The sequence below is a fragment of the Rhinolophus hipposideros genome (assembly GCF_964194185.1).
Source record: "Rhinolophus hipposideros genome assembly, chromosome: 9".
NCBI lineage: Eukaryota > Metazoa > Chordata > Mammalia > Chiroptera > Rhinolophidae > Rhinolophus > Rhinolophus hipposideros.
This window is the reverse complement of record NC_138055.1, coordinates 54328435-54345437: the sequence shown is the minus strand read 5'-3', so window position 1 is coordinate 54345437 and position 17003 is coordinate 54328435. Positions and strand designations below refer to the sequence as shown.

The window sequence follows — 17003 nt, the reverse complement described above, 5'->3', positions numbered from 1 at the left end:
TCCACTCGCCTGCGTCCCTCCGCCGCCGGCGACAGCCTCCTGGACCGGGTCCCCTGTTTCTGCACCTTCCCGCAGGTGTGCAGCCGCTGGCCCGGGGGATCTGAACGACTGGGGCTGGGGTAAGAGTGTCCCATCTTCCCCTGGACCCCCAGGCTTGTTCCAGAAAGTTTGGAGGGTGGGTACACCCCGACTCAGGCAACCTGCTCCCCCAAACCCATGGCCAACTAATCTGATATGACAAAAGCCCATGATGGATTTGGTATGTGTTAATTCACAATGCCCTTTTCTCCAGAATTTAACTATAAGTTAATACACACCGGAAACCACGCGCATACACGCTCGTTAATGGGCTTAGGTATTAGCGAGTCCTAACGATGCATACAAATGTGCTTTGCGCTCTGTAGGCCCCTCAAGATTTATGGGCCTTGAGCTCTCTGAAGCTGTAAACAAGGAGGAAAAAAAGAGAAAGAGAGAGACTGGGGGAAAGAGACAGAGGCCTGACTCACCCCTCCAGGTTGTGGGAGAAAAGGGATCTCTGCAAGTGGGTTCTTATTTTCCTTTCCTTACCAGCTGGGTGTGCGTGGGTTTTGGCATGGGTCTGGGGGTGGTGTTTGCGCCTAAATGCTGGTGTGCGTGGGCGGTGTGTTGTTTGTGTGCTGGGGTAGGAGGATGTCTGCATCCTGTGAATTGCTGTTTCAGGGGCCTGAATATAGCAGGCACTTGTGGGCATATACACGTGAGTGTGTGCACACTGCGCTACGTGTGCGCGCGTGCGCGCGCAGGCCTCCCTCTGGGCCCGGCTGCTGTCCCCTGAACCCGGTGAACAAATCTCTTAACAACGATCATAATAACAATAAATAATAAATAACAATAAAAACAGTAGTTAACAGTCCCTCCCTAGCAAAATAACAATAAAATGCAAGAGGAGATATTTTGAGGAGGGGACAGAGGAAGGAGTTATGATCACAGCATCTGAGAGGAAGACAAGAAAGGAAGGAAGTTAGCTTCTTCGTGTATCCTTGGGGGGGGGGCTGGGTTTGGGAACACCCTCCCCCGACGAGGACCTCTGGCCAGAGGAGCGGAGGGAGAGTCCGGAGGTAGCTCTTGCTGCTTTTACCCCTGCTTTTGCTTTGTGTGATGGGGAGGGACCCCACATATGGGGGTGATTAGTGGCTTTGGGGACGGTCTGGAGCCCCTATTTTATAGAGGAGTCCAAGCGTGTAGGGTCAGGCCGAGGGGCAGAGACAGATGAGGCGTTGACCATAGCCGGAGTCCCAGCACAGCCGGCGGCAGAGGTTCCCGGGAGATCGAGCCACCCGCCCCGCAGGGACGAATTTATGGCCGGTCTTGGAGAGAGGAGAGCGAGGCCGGGGCTACGCTAGGCCCAAGGAAAGTTCCCTTCCTAGGGTCTTTTTAGGAAAAGAGAGAGGGAGAGCAAGTGAGAAAAGGGAGGGGTTGAGATTCGTTGAATTTTCCTTCGTGGGCTCCAGCGGAGAGGATTTCTATAAGGGAAGAGAAGACACATCCCGGAACCTTCCATGCCGGCCTCATTCTCTCCAGGTACTATTTTCTGATAATTGTATTAATTTATGTATTTGGAGGAGGAGGGAGTCAGAAGTGTAGAGATACAACGCTAGCCAGCCGGGAAGGAAGCCGCCCCACAGTCTCGGGTCTAACGAAATCCCCTCCCTTTAAAAACAGTCGTGTGTGTAGGTAAATAAAAAAATCAAAGAGGAAATATAAAAACACAAGTAAGCCAACTTTTTAAAAGAGAAAGAAAAAAAAATGACCATAACAAATAAGTGTGAGAACTTTTAAAAGATTTAAGTCACAAACCTTTTTAGAGGTTTGGATGCTTTTACAACAGCCGGTGACCCATCCGGTCTGAAAAGAGCCAGAGAAATACACTTTCAACTGGTCACTTCTTTAAGACCAGTGTACACACAAAGATTCAAAAGAGAACCTGGGCGTTTTCGCATTTGAAAATTGCACGGGACACTGCGGTAACCAGTTAATCGGGCAAAACAATAAAATAAAATATAATAAAACCGGTGGCAACGCTGAGCGCGGGGAGGAGGAGAGGGCCCAGGTCTGGGTTCCAGGCAGCGGCAGGCGAGGCAGCGCCCCGGCCCCGGCCGTGAGGCACTGGGCGGGCGGGCACCGGCGGACGATCCCACTCGGTCTCGGCTTCCCCAGCCTGGCCTGCAGCCCTCTTCTCCCCAGCTTCTGCACCCCTCCTGCTCTCTGCCTGAAGTGCCCGGTTGGGGCTGCCTTGGTTGGAGGATTTGTGATCGAAGAGGGGGCAAAGTGATTCAAGCCCGTCTCTGCTTCATTTTTCTCCCGTAGGCCTCTCCAGTTGTCCGAGCTCTCAGCCACCAGGAGACTGACACGGAAGGGGCTTCTGGGCTGCCCCCACCAACTCCTGCTTGGCTTCCCAAAATCCAGTCATCTCCAACCCTCCTTGGGGGAAAATATCAGTGCCCAGACACCTCTGTACCCTGTCATACGTGAGGACTCTCACTTCGGGATTATTTTACAAAGAAGAAGAAGAAAGGCTGGCTTAGAGTCGTGTTTACATCGAGTTCTACTGATCCGTTCACATCTGGAGAGTTTATTTATAACTTCCACTATAACTCTCTCTGTTTGGAAGCACTGGTGGCTCTATTGACAGACTGATGTCTGGAAAATATTGCTCTATCTCTAACCATACCTAAATGTGCTGTGGTTGTATTTACAGATTTATGTTTGAGGGAAATATAATTATTTCCATTGTATTTGTGCATATACAATAGTTACAGGAGCAGATTTATATACGAGAAAATATACGACTCTCTTATAGCCATCCAGCTTTATGGACATTTGATATCCTGACAGATTTATATCTTTGAGCAGCTATATATATAAATGTATATTGTTGGAATTATGTATCAGGAGATATATACTTATTGATTGTGATATAGCGTAGTTAGAGCATTCCCTTAGAGCCATATATGGTTATGGAGATATTTCTATATTATTATCACTATATATAGGCATATCTATTTATAACTACATAGTTATAAAAATAGACGTAAGTAATTATAGTTCTATATGTACATGCTGCTATCTCTCTCTAGAGTTATAGACACTTGCAAATATAACTCTATAGAGATATCTGTATGTATATAAGGGTGTAATTATCTCGTGATGTGTGTGAATTGGGGCTTAGGCCAGTCTATCTCTGTACAGACATATTTATATGTAGGGGCTGGGAACGACTTGTTCACGGAAATATTTCCAGAGGGCCAAGTGGAAAACTATATCAGGCTATCTAGGAAACCAGCTAGCAGAGTTCCTACTGATGGAGGGATAGAGTTACAAAAGAGTAAACAGCATAGGAAGCCTCAAGGAGAGGAGGTGAATGGAGGGTGATTGGGGCTCGACAGGAACAGATAGACAGGGAGGAAAGGGGTAAACACCTGGCACCCATTCAGAGGTGAGAAGTGATTTTGGGAAGGGCTGGTGCTGAAGGAACAGGAGGGCTTGGTTGTGGGTCTTATGGAAGGGGAGGCAGTGAACCGTCCAACAACCTAGGGATACTCTCCACCGAGGGAGCGGGCCTCCAGTTCGGCTTTTAGTGCAATAAAGGTCAGCTGCCGCCTAGCCTCTCCCGCATTCCTAGTGCATTTTTCTTGAATCCTAATTTTGGGGTCTCAAAGAGTGGACTTCATAGGTGAAGAGATTTAGGAGGGAGAGGGCTGGGAACAGGGCACACTTTCGACACTGCCGCTTTCTGATAATACAGCGAAGAACGTGAGGTAATGGGGCCAAATAAAGCTCGCTTTCACCTGGGCCGCCTGAGCGCCTAGCAGGCTATATGGCCAGGACTGGAAGCCTTGGTGGATTGAGGGGTGAATTTTCCAGTATTGGTCATGTTCAGATGGGGGTTTCAGGAGGCCTTCCTCACCCACCCTTCTCAGAGGCCTGGGCTTCAGGGGCCTTATCCTGTCCTACTGGATCACTCCTCTGTTGCTCCCCAAATTGGGGTTCCCTCTCCTTTGGGTACATAGGAGCCCCTCCAGCTCCTTAACAGCTCCGCCTTGGGCCTTTATGGAGAGAACTTGACTTTAAAGAACAGGGAGCATGGACCTGAACCTCTAGCCCTCACTTCTACTCACATCTATACCTCTCTTGCCAGCCTCCTTCTAGGCCCCTCTGGGCTCAAACCCCAAAATTCTCCCCCTTCCATCAGCCATCCCAGGGGAAAACGACACCGACAACCCCAGTTTACTTTTCTGAATGGTTTGTGTGAAGGAGTGTCCCTGTACGGTCTCAGCGGCCAGCCTGCTTCCAAGATATCTAGGATGCTGGGAAAAGAGTGGAGTCCCCTGGGCCAGAGTTAAATGCCAAGTGCCACCCTCCACACACCCCTGCCCATGGGATCTGGCACAGAGGGGTCGCCCAGTATATACCGTGTTTCCCCAAAAATAAGACCAAGCCAGACCATCAGCTCTGATGTGTCTTTTGGAGCAAAAATTAGTATAAGACCCGGTCTTATTTTAATATAATATAAGACTATGTATAATAAATATAATAAATATAATGTGGGACTGGGAATATAATATAATATAATACCGGGTCTTATATTAATTTTTGCTCCAAAAGACTCATTAGAGCTGATAGTCTGGCTAGGTCTTATTTTCAGGGAAACCGTACTTGTTGAGGTAAACTGAATGACAATCAATCCAAAAGCTTTTGGCAGAGGGAGTCTTACCCTCAGCCATGGCAGGCTAGCAGGCACTCTGGTCCTAGGGTTGGAGCCAGGCCGGGATCACAAGGCTGCTGGCTGTGGAGGAGGGCTCTGGTGGGGCCAGTGGTTAGTGCCAGGGCAGGAGAGCAGCCTGAGATGGGGGAGGGGAAGAACTGGAGGGAGATACCTAGTGCCAGGAAATGGGGGAGGGGGCAAGGCAGGCTCTGCTCCCTACCCCCAGTATCTTGGCTCCTCAGACCCTCAAGTATATGAAAACTAAACCAGAGCTGAGACTTGGGCTGTGAAGGAGCCCTCGCCTGCAGGCCTGAAGGGCCTAAAGAGGAACCACCACTTGGTCCATTAAGAAATACACAAATAAAAATAAATCAGCAGAGACAGCCAGCCTTGGCTGAAGCAAAGGACTCTCTCTGTCCCAGCTCTGCTCCAAGGAATATTATCAAATGGAACATAATTAATGATTAAAATAATTTTTTAACTTTAAAAAGTTCACAAATTTTCTAATCCAATAACACCCTTAATCCGGTTGTTTCATGTAGTTGTTTTTTATCGTCATCATCTCCTCCCCACTTTGGTTCCTTCTGGGAGTTTGGGGATCGGCAGTCATTAGTGAATGGGGTGAGTTCTGAGTTCGGAGGTTCGGAGTTTCCCCATCTAGGGAGGATTCTAGTCTGCAGGGAAGGGTTAGCCTTCTCCTTTCCCATCGAGGCTTTGAGTGGGGAGGACTCTCCCAAATTTGGTTCTTTTTTGCCCTAAGAATTCTTAGAGGCAAGCTGCCTTGTGTCTGGGTGAGGGACTGAGGTCCGGGGAGGGGGCTAAGTTAAATCTGAATCTCATTTCTGGTCCTCCAGCCTTTGAGTTTGCTCCTCAGACACCCAGCCCTCTCCACCCCTCCCCCCAACACCTAAAGTCCACAGGGAGGGTGGATGCTTTCCCGAAAGAAATTCTTGGAGAGGGAACTGAGGGGTCTACATTTACATATATTTGCCTAAGTGGGACTCTGGCAGGTGTCTCTACTCTGGCCAGGAGGAGGGGGCATCTGCTGTAAACCTTAGAACCTGCGGGGTTCAGGTAACAATTGTCCTTGACCAACGGTAGGAAATGAAGAGACACTAGCCATACATTGTTGAGCCTAGGGAGATTGGGTCCTTTCACCTGGGCTGGAATAGCTCTTAACTGTTTCCTGGTTCCAGACCCCTTTAAGAAGCTGATAAAAACAATCACTCTCTCCTCAGCAAAATGCACATACACATACACAGTGTTGTTCAGTTACTGGGATTGCCTGGGAAGTCTGGGGTTCTCTAGGTTCGGTATCCCTGATTTGTATGTTTTCCCTTTCTTTCTGTGACCCATCCCCAGTTGCCTGACTTAGCTTTTGCCCTCCCTAAGTCCCCTTGTTTGGGAATCAAGAAATTACTCCCCAGGTATAAATCCTGCGATTCTTGGCAAAGCATTTTTCTTTCTTTGCTTTACCAGAGCAGGCACCAGGCAGAGGCCTTGCATACTTATGCTGAGCTCCTTATCTGCTCTCCTTCTGCAGAAACCAGGAGACTGGCTGTTAACTGAAGCCCGGTCTACACTGCCCAATTACTCCACTAATTCCTGAGGGTGGAGGGGAGTCTAGAGACATATTGGCAACACTGGAGGCCAGGCCATAAGGGGACCAACTCTCCTCTCTAGTGGAAACTTGAATGTAAGGAGCAAGTTGCAATTGCTATAATAATAGTCATAATAATAACAATAATAATTTATTTAGCATATCATTAGATGTGTATTTACTGTCTTCCCTCTGCTTTTTTACAAGTGTCTCCTAAGGAATTCTCACAACACCCAGGGGAAACAATAACAAGCTAATTACCACCCTTCAGTTCCTTCTCCTGCTCCCATCCACAGAGTTACCCTCTCAGAGAGGGAGCATTTACAGAACCCCTCCCTGTGTTTTACACTCGCTTAACACAGTCTCCCCATTCCCAGTTCTCCTCTCCCATTCCCAGTTTTTTCCATCACTATTAAAGAAGTTTTCCGATAATTTGGAGGAGGAAAGTTTGGGGAGGGGAGTAGCTGAGGCCCAGAGAGGTGTAGGTATTAGTATTGTTTCCCTGACATCACAGCAATATTTAGGATAATGTGGGAGGAACCAAATTCTTAATTCTCTGATTGCTCTTTTGGGGGCAGAAACTACCTGAACAGCATTTAGAGGCAAACAAGAGAGACGGCTTATGCTGCCACCATGCTGAATGATGAATCAAGTGTAGGAGTGTGGCAAGACCAGCAAATGTAACATCTACATTGGCGGTCTTCAGATTGTTCAGGCCAGACCTCAGAGATGCCAGGCCCCGTGTATCTCATTGGCCTCTTTGGCAATGCAAAGAAAAGAAGGAAAGAAGGGAAGGAAGGAGGGAGGGACGGAGGGAGGGAGGAAGGGATGGAGGAAGACACGTGCATATGTATGTATATATGTAAATTTATATATATGTATATATATATATATATATATAGAGAGAGAGAGAGAGAATAACCATGACAATGGTTACACTTTTAAAAATACTAATTTCTTTGTGCTTTTAAATGTAAATTCATATTTCTAGAGATATTAATTAAAACACAAACCAGACACATTTTTTGGATGACAGATTCTGGGTGGACTCTTGGACCACCTGAAAGGCCTTCTGGAGTCCCAGTGGTGTGCAAAGCATACCCTTAGTTACTCATGTCCTGGGCCTCCACTCAGGCAGAGAACTGTAGCTCATGTCAGGATAGTCTTGGTCACAGACAAAGCTGCTGGGCCTGTCACTGAGATCCTGGGTATTGCTGCTCTGACTACCTAGACACTGAGGCCAGCACTCCACCTCTCTGCCCAAATACACAACTGCTTCTGGGAAGAAGCAAGTCTGGACTGGAGGGTACAAGAAATAAGTAGAGTCAATATCAAGATAAACTGGAAAAGTTAGAATCGACTGTACTTCTTAGCTCTCTAAACCATAGGTGGCATAGTTGACGTTCTCAGTGGGTTCTCTAACCCATTTGGTGTCTTTTCCTCTTTCCATAGTTCTCGTGTCTTTCTGCTGCCCATGCTTTCCGCTGTATGCCTCTGGGACTTTCACATCCCCAATCCTATCAAAATTTACTTGTCCTGAGTCCCAGCCCAGTCTCTACTGGGCCAGATCGCCACATTAAGAAACCTCTACCAATGTGTTGAAATGTACTATCACCAACGAAACTGTGCTTTTTTGGTAGGGGTCTTCAGAAGCCATTGCCTAGATGGAAGGAAATAGCTCTAATGATGCAATTTCAGACCCATGGCAAGATGGCATGATATAAATTTGTTTGAGGGCGGTTAATGATTTTTCTTAAACAATATCATGGAGGCAGCCATCCGTCCTGTTTGTTGGTAAGGCCATCCTTGCTTCAAACCTACGGTTTTCAGGCTGTTTGGAAGGGTCCAAAACTCTTTCTGCTTCTTTCGTCACTAGATCTTGACAGGTAAAATTAAATTGGAAAAAGACAGAAATCCATCCAGGTAAGAAGATTATGCATGAATTATCAGGGTCTGAGCTTCTGATTTGTTGAGAACATGGTGGTCATTCATTTCATGACTTGGTTCCAATTCATGGGTAGTGTCCTGAAGTCCCCTCAATACTCATAACCATAATAGCTTCCATTTATAGAGGATTGCTGTATGCCAAGTGCTTTATGCTGAATTTGATGAGGAAACGTAATCTCAGAAAGGTTAAGTCACCTACCCAAGGCCATATAGCCTGGTTTGAACCCTGGCTGTGTGGTTCCCCATTTGCTCACCTCCAAATCATGCCTCCTGGGTTAGATAAATAGCAGACAATCATGGAAATGAAAAAAAAATTCCTGAAATAGTTTTACATCCTCTGGACACAAAGAGGGGGTGCTCCACAAGGCACTTCTACACTGGCTTCTACAGTGGCCAATTCAAGTGTATGTGTACTATCAGAATTTTCATCTCCCTAAATTCAGTTTTATTGGCAGCCCCTGTGACTTTTCAGCATGATGCTACCCACCCCTTTCCCAAGACTACAAATATACCCATAATTCAGGCATCTGGTTTCTAGGACAGTCCTTGAGTTTCCACTTCCCCAGGCAGAGTCTAGCTTTCTCACAAGGGCCAGCCGATGTGAACTAAGAAGTAGCTTGAGATTAATCTTCAGAACCCCTCATCTCCCTGAGATTCTCCCCTAAGCACTGCTTTTCTGGTTCTATTCTTGTTTCATAAAGTATCCCCATGGTGCTTTTGTATTTTAAAGGATGTGATCTGGCAAGACTGCCCTTAACACCATGTGCTCTAATAGTGGAACTTAAAGCATTTTGGTGGCAGGATCATTGGGGAGGGGGGAACAGAGCCTTCCCAGAGGCTTTAAACTGCATCACTACCTAAGGCTGATCCTGCATCTCATTATCCATTAGCTTCAGATGAAAGCTATAAAATTGGATCCTTTTATTCTGATAGTTGAAAATAAGCAGATAGTGGGCTGATTTCTCTATTTTTACCTGGCAGCTGGCATCATGCAGACACACTCCCCTCGTCCCGCCCCATCTTGTCTGTGGCTCCCTCCCCTCAGGGGCAGGGTCCTTAAGGGAAAGAGCTCCCCATGACGTGTCTGCAGGGGCCCCGTGGAAAAGGTTCGGTTGTCAAATGAGGAGCCACCACAGCTAACACCCCCATCCCCCCCCCCAACTCCGGGATGAAGATGGAGAGCTTTCTGTGCCTGGTTTGGTTCACAGAGACACACAGTCCATCATTTGATTTGCTACAAAGAATATTCCTTCCCTGCCCCCGCCCCAGCATCCTCTGGTTTTTGCTTAGTAACTTAGAGCTGGAAGGATCTCAGTGATAAACTAACTCAACCACTTCATTGTGAAGAAAGGGAACTGAGGCACAGAGACCAGAGCCCAGGTGTTCTGATCCCCAAACCAGTATTCTTCCCACCACCACACTGCATCTAGCTCTCTTTGCATTCCAACTGGATACTTTTGGAATTGCTTCCTTCAAACCCCAACATCCAAGCTTGCTTTCCATGACAAAGAACACAGGTACCAACCATCATGATAACGTGGGCACTCCTCCTGCCTGGTTGTGGCCACTCTTTGGCACACGCCTCATCATAACCACACCGTGCTCCAGAATCCCACTGCAGCCCATCTGTGATTTCCGTGAAATTAGAGGGCCTCTCTCTTCTCCTATTTCTGCACCATGTTACATGTCACCTTACCTCAATTCACTCCAGACCAGGGTCTAGAAAGGGGCTGAGGGTCTTAAGGCACAGAGAAAAGGAGTAAGTACACCTTTTCTGCCCCTGACTTCCTACCCTCAGCCTCCGATGAGGAGAGAAAGAGACTGTCTTAAATAGAACGTTTTCCTTAATACGTTGTCAAGACTTTCTCAAGCTTCAAAGGAAAAAAAAACTCTCTTATTGTCCAATTTTGAAGACTGGATGCAAAGGAAGGGGGTTGAGCTTAGCATGAGGAATGCGGAATATATATCAGAAAGAACTTGTCACCGTGAGAGTTGTTAGACAGCTGTGTTCTCTGAATACACCAGGTAAGTTCTGAGATGGTAAAATTAACCTCACAGGGTGCCTTCTAGTTCAAAAATTCTGGTTAGAAATTTCCTTTTCCCAGTGTTTGGTGGTCTGTCTAATTCTAGATTCCTCAGGCAGTGCTCACTCAGTTTCCCATCCAGCCTTGGATCAAGAAAACATTTTTTAATCATATGTTGGTCCTAAACAACAACTTCCTTATCCCTAAGAAACAAAACAAAATTGAACGAATTCAGGAAAAAATACACCAGATCACTTATCAGTTTGCTGTGGGCACAGGCGCAATGGACTGAGGGTCCAGAGCCTTGGTGTCCATAATAGGCTGAAGTATGTTCCCCCAAAATCCATATGTTGAAGTTCTAACCTTCAGCACCGCAGAATGTGATTGTATTTAGAGACAGGGACTTTAAAGAGGTAATTAAGGTAAAATGAGGTCATGTGGGTAGACTCTAATCCAATATGGCTGCTATCCTTAGAAGAAGAGGAGATTAGGACACAGACACTGAGGAATGATCATGTGAAGACCATCAACAGGCCAAGAAGAGAGGCCTCAGAAAATCAACCCTGCCAACATCTTGATCTTGGACTTCTAGCCTCCAGAACCATGAAAAAATAAATTTAAAGTAGCTAACCTGTGGTATTTTGTTATGGCAGGCCTAGCAAACTAATACGGTGCCCAAATATATCTTGGCCATTCACTTGCTGTGTGACCTTGGACAAGTCATTGAAAACTCTCCAAGCTTCAGTTTCCACATGAGCTCTAAGGTCCCTTCAATACCTAACATTCTGATTCTTTATAAAAGGAAAGCCTGGTTATAATACACAACTTTTGCTTTCTTGCCAATGATGCTAGTTGTAAGTGGACACAGTTCCAGATACAACGTCCTCATGCAATCACCTACATAGGCTTCCATGGCGACATTATCCTTCTAAGTGTACAGTCATTTCCACAAGCCTTTCACTACTCTAAATGCCAGTGTAGATCCAGTTTGCAAGGCAAACATATTTGGGTCTCTGACTCTCAGATGCTGTTGCTTTGCTGCTTCTCACAAAAATTGGTTGGAATGAGAGCATTTCAGTCAGTTGCCTGGTTTTGGTTCACATAATGCCAAATAGCCCCACTGGTTTATCTCTATTTAATTGATGGATCTTGTTTTTAAACTGTCACATTCTGTCTATATTTTTTGACTCATAATCACTTTGTGGCCATGCAAGGCCTAGTCAATTCCATCACCGTTATTCTTTGAATTGATTGGTAAATTCACTCAAAAGAATCTACCCAGACAATTGACACAGTCTCACTCATGCCCAGAGAAAGCACTCTCAGGCCATGTCTATAAGATGCCAAAACATCCACTTGGGTCAATCAATCCAGTGAAAAATCAGTCTAACCTACAGCTGTAGCACCGTGTAGGCAAAACAATGTTCCCTTGTCAGCCTGAGGTGACTTAAGTCTGTACATGGCCAGTGTCCTTCCCCGTCCTCATTGAGCTGGCTTGTTAGGGTAAAGAAATGTATGTTCATCTGGACACACACACACATACATAACATGCCACACTATTCTTAGTGTTGTCTTTTGAGGAGAGAAAGGACTAGGGTATAGAAAACTTGTGCTCTCAGGAGCAGTGGGAACACCTCGGGATGATTTAACTCAGGTGCACATTTGCATGAATGTAACTCAGATTGGAGCTTTGGCCAATAACTGCCCCATTTAATGGGATGAGAGAGAAGGAGCCAACTAGAATGCGGCTTGGCCATGTAAACTGCTTATAAATAAAAATGGCCCAACATGTATTTGCATACCTCTAGGCTTTTGTACTTGGCTTTTTATATTTTTATTCCAGGACTTGCATGTTTGTATACCCACATATTCACATATGCCTGAGTATTTGGGTGTGTGTTCCTGTTTTCCCACATGCCTGAATTTGCTGTTATGTACTTGTACATTTGCTTCTGTCTCTGAGTGTTTGTATGTGTTTGTACATGGGCTGTGTATGAGCAGGTAGACTTGCCTGTGCCTCTGTGCATATCTCCCTTTGGGTTTCTGAAAGAGAATGCTATTACATGTATCTGCATGTCTTTGGAGATCACTAACTCCGGTGAGACTTCAGACATCTCTCAAATGGCTGGCAAGCCAAGGATGAAATCTGATGCTAGAGAATGGTTGAGCAGGCCCTCTGCTCAGATCCCCTCTGGCTCAACATCTATTTTCTTCCAAGATGAGGTCTGCAGTGTCTTCCAAGAACCCCTTCTGTCTGCCTCCACTACAACTTGACCTCTAGGGTACCCTCTCAGCCCATTTTTAATGGACCTAATGAGTAGAAAGGAGTCTTAAGTGAACTGGGAGTTTAAGATGAAAATAAAAAAAGGAAACTTCATCCTTTCATTCTCCTAATTTTCCCTTATTGACATTCATCAGCCCTGAGCCCGAGGCATAGGGGAGTCAGCTACTCTGCATTTTTTAGATCTTTGAACACTTTAAAAGCTAAAAAAAAATTGCTAAATATTTTTAGGTAGGTATGATAATCATATTGTGCTTATGTTGTAAAAAATGTCTTTATATAGAGATATTCATTGAACTGTTCACAGAAGAAATGATATTACGTGTGGGATTTGCTTCAAAATATATGAGGTAGGGTTGTGTTCAATTTAGATGAAACTGGATTGGCCGTGAGTTGATGATCATTGTTAAAGGGAGGTGATGGGGACTTGAGTGTTTGATTATGTTATTCTATGGTTTTGTCTGACGTTTCTCTAGTAGAAAAGAATCACATTCAAGGAAAGAAGGAAGGAAGGAAGGAAGGAAGGAAGGAAGGAAGGAAGGAAGGAAGGAAGGAAGGAAGGAAGGAAGGAAGGAAGGAAGGAAGGAAGGTCACGTTCACTCAGGCATCTCCTCCCACTATTTCCCCTCTACATTCCCCATCTGGAGGTGTAGCTGAGACTATACCGATTCCCCCCATTATGTGGATGAGCAAGTGGAGGCTCTCATTGGGTAAGTGATTTGTTTAAGGCAACTGGGAGCGGAAAGCTCTGACTAGAATTCAGGCAGCCTGTCTTCCCACCGATGGTTCTCACTGGATTATGCATAAACATGAGCCTCACACAGTCATACAATATAGAATTTGTGAGTAAGTACCTATCAGATTAATGAGAGAACTGAGAGTCCAGTTGCTCAGACATTTGCATGGGGCATGCCTACACAAGTACATGGGTATCCAAGGGTTCCACATTTGCATCTGCGGGGACACATACACACCTCAGTTCACAGAGCTATGCTTTCCTTGGTTATACACTTTAGATCACTTATTTTGAAAAGGTGTATTAGACGTGATATACAGGGGGGAAAAAGAAAGAGATCAGATTGTTACTTCCAAGTGGGCCTATTCTGTGTGCTCATGTGAAGAGCTGGGCTATCTACATACTCTTGGTGAGAATGTACCAACAGGGAAGCTGGAAGGAAGGGATGTCCCTGACGATGGACAGATCAAGCCCAGGATCACAGACACTTGGAGAGTTGAGTAAGGAAGGGAAAACATTGGCAGACTGGTGCCTTGTATCCTGCAGCGTAACTGTAAGTTTGTACACAGGGATACAAGATATTTTTTTCCTCTCGTACATAGACATGTTCAGCTTTTTAAAAATCATCTATATACTTCCATAGTTTGTACGCCACCAACATCCTCCTCCCATAAGCATGTTATGTGGCCATGTCTTTAGAGAGAGGAATTCTGAGGGGGTGAGCACAGATTTAGGGGTCAGAGGACAGGAGTTCTAGTCTACTGTCCACTGCTTGCTGAGCGTGTCAATTTCAGCACGTCACATCACCCCTCTTTGGCTCAGTTTTCCCTTCTGAAAAACAAAATTAATATTAATAGCTAGGCCTTTCATATCAAATAATGTTAAACATATAAAAGCTATTTTATCTATAACTATGTATTTTACTGGACATATTCATACTAAAAATAATAAATATGCACCTATAACATACATGGCACATATGTATGTTTCTATCTATCATCTACCTATGGGTAGAAAAATTGACTTGCCTAAGATAACACAATTTGAATATGGCATAGAATAGTGAAATGATGATGGCTTTTGGAATTAGAAACACCACTAAAGAGCTAAAAAGGTGTCCAATATAATTATTATGGAGTAGCTTCTGCTGATTATCTCAGTTGGTTAAATTAGTTGTTCTCAAAGTGAGGTCCAAAAATCCCTGGGGGTCCCACAGACCCTTTCAGGAGCTCTATGAGTTCCTTTCTCTCCCAACTACATATCTGCATGAGGTGATGTACTTCATACACTTCAACCAAAACAATATATCACAACAAATTAAATGCAGAAACAGATATGAGAATCCAATTTTCTTCTATTAAGCTAGACATTAAAGAGGTTTGCCTAAATGTAAAACAATGACATTCTTCTCACTAAACTGTTTTGGAAAATACAGTTATTTTTCACAAAAAAAGTTAGTTATGTTAACATGTAATAGATTTATTATTATTTTAAAAGGTTTCAGTTTTAATTTTTAAGAAGGTAAATATTCATAGGTATAACCCACATAAAGAAAGCTCTTTGAGATGCTAATAATTTTTAAGATTGTAAAGGGGTCCTGATACCAAAAGGTCTGAGAACCACTGGGTTAGAGACTATTGTCGATGAGGTCAAGGGCCTGCCAAGGCAAGACCAAGCCAAGTAGGAAAACCAGACTGCTCTAGGCTGCTTGTCCTCCTGCAAGCGCTGCCACACATCCTCATTAGTGCCCCCTGCCAATCTCAGCCCCATCCTAACAGCCAGTACTCATGGCCCTCATGAGCAAAGAATTAGAGTGGTTCAGAACACCCACTCTGGGGTCAGGCAAGTCAGATAGGAATCCTGGCGCTGCCAGAGGAGCATATCATTAGCCTCCTGGCCTCCCTTAGCTTCCCTTTTTGTAAAATGGAGATATAACAACTTCCTTACAGTGTTATTGCAAGGCTGCATTGAGATAATGAATTTAGCACAGTGCCTGGTACATAGTAAGCACTTAAGAAAATGCCTATTATTGTTAATAATAATAATAGATAGATAGATAGCACTTACTGAAAACTTACTGTATGTCAAGCACTCATCTAAGTGCTTTTCATACATTAATCCACTTAACCCTCCCATACCACTGTAAGGCAGATAACAACCTTAGGAGATGGTTACTCTGCAGTTGCTGTTGCTATTGTGGTGGTGGTAGTTGTTTCCTAGGTCCTGCCTATGGGCAGAATAGTGTAGATTGGAGGATTAGATCAATGTTTGTGGTTTTGATTTAACTCTGACATATAAACAAGAATATTAAGTGGGGAATCTGATCTCCCAGAAGTCTCTGACTCCCACCTTCTTCTTCTTCTTCTTTTTCTTCTTCTTCTTCTTCATCCCAGGCCTAAGGAGCCAAGTTGCAGCATCAAGGGGGATCAAGGGTCCTTGGACCACATGGTCTTCAGCAAAGGGTCAGACCTTTAAGAACAGTGTAGGGGGAGGGGAGACAGCAAAAGCCTCTGTCACTATTGGCATCAATCACTATTGGCATCAGTGATAAGTCAAAGAACCTACTTCATCGGTGCTGGGATGTTATTCTCTTTCACTCATCACCTCTATACACACACACACACACACACACACACACATCACTTTCAGCAAAGTCACCTACCCACGCATATATGAACAGAAAAAATGAATGTGTTGAGGTCCTTACACGTATGTGTTATGCATGTTTTTAGGGTGTGCCTCTAGGTAAACACATTTGCAGAGAGAAAGGACTACGTGAAGTTGTAGACAGGAGAGAGTGACTCTCTCCCCAGTCTTCCTGCTTCCATCCTGATTAATTAGCAAAGATGCTATAACAAAATACAGGCTCCCATCTCCTGTATTCTTAGGTTAGGTTCTCCCAGAGAACATTGTGGCTGGTCTAGGTCTATCCAACCAGTGGTATGGAGGAGGGGTAGGGGTAGTTCAGTTGCCTCTCATCACCATGGAAACTGAGTGGCAGAGCCACAGGGAGCAGGAATCTGGGGCTCTCGGCCAACCACCAGTCTTCAAGGAGAGAAGAGAGGGCAGGATCCCAAGCAGGGCTGGAGAGGAGGGAGAGAGGAAGACTTACTCTTTTCCAGCAGTTTTCAACTGTGGGCATTAGGACAAGGACCTCGGGACTATTCCAATCTGGTGTTGTGGGATAATAAAGTGGGTTGTTGCTAGAGACAGGTCTACCAGGAAGAGTTCAAGAGTCTTGGGCCTGAATTAGCTGGACTCAGATCCAACTCAATTGACTAAGAAGATAAAAGACAAGCTATTGTCTGTCCTGATTGGGTTTACAACCCTCTCCTTCAAGCTTTGGAGACTACATATTCCTGGGTATGAGTGGAGGAAGGAGGAAGTGAGGGAGTCATTGTTTTGTTTCTTTTTTGGAAGACAGAGAAGAGAGCCCTCCGATGTGCACAGTATGAACACTGCCTTGTCTCCTCAGTTTACATTGTGGAATTCTGGGAGGAACTGAGGGACATTTTCATTTCTCAGCAAACGTTTTTGCAACCAAAGAAAGGGGCAGGAGAGGTGATAAAGAATGACCAGATAAAGAGGTTAGGAAAGGCCATCTCTCCTCTACAGTCAGAATATGAAGATATGTTCAAAATCTGGAGCCCAAAAGAGCCCATCAAAGAACT

At 45.0% G+C, this 17003-nt stretch overlaps 1 long non-coding RNA gene across 1 annotated transcript; it reads left to right on the top strand.

The window, feature by feature from the left end:
* The first annotated feature begins 1049 nt into the window (after nucleotides 1-1049).
* Nucleotides 1050-3653, top strand: LOC308502315. Its single transcript, XR_013994022.1, has 3 exons — nucleotides 1050-1097; nucleotides 1491-1560; nucleotides 2347-3653. It is a non-coding gene; the product is annotated as an uncharacterized lncRNA (long non-coding RNA).
* Nucleotides 3654-17003: the final 13350 nt, after the last annotated feature.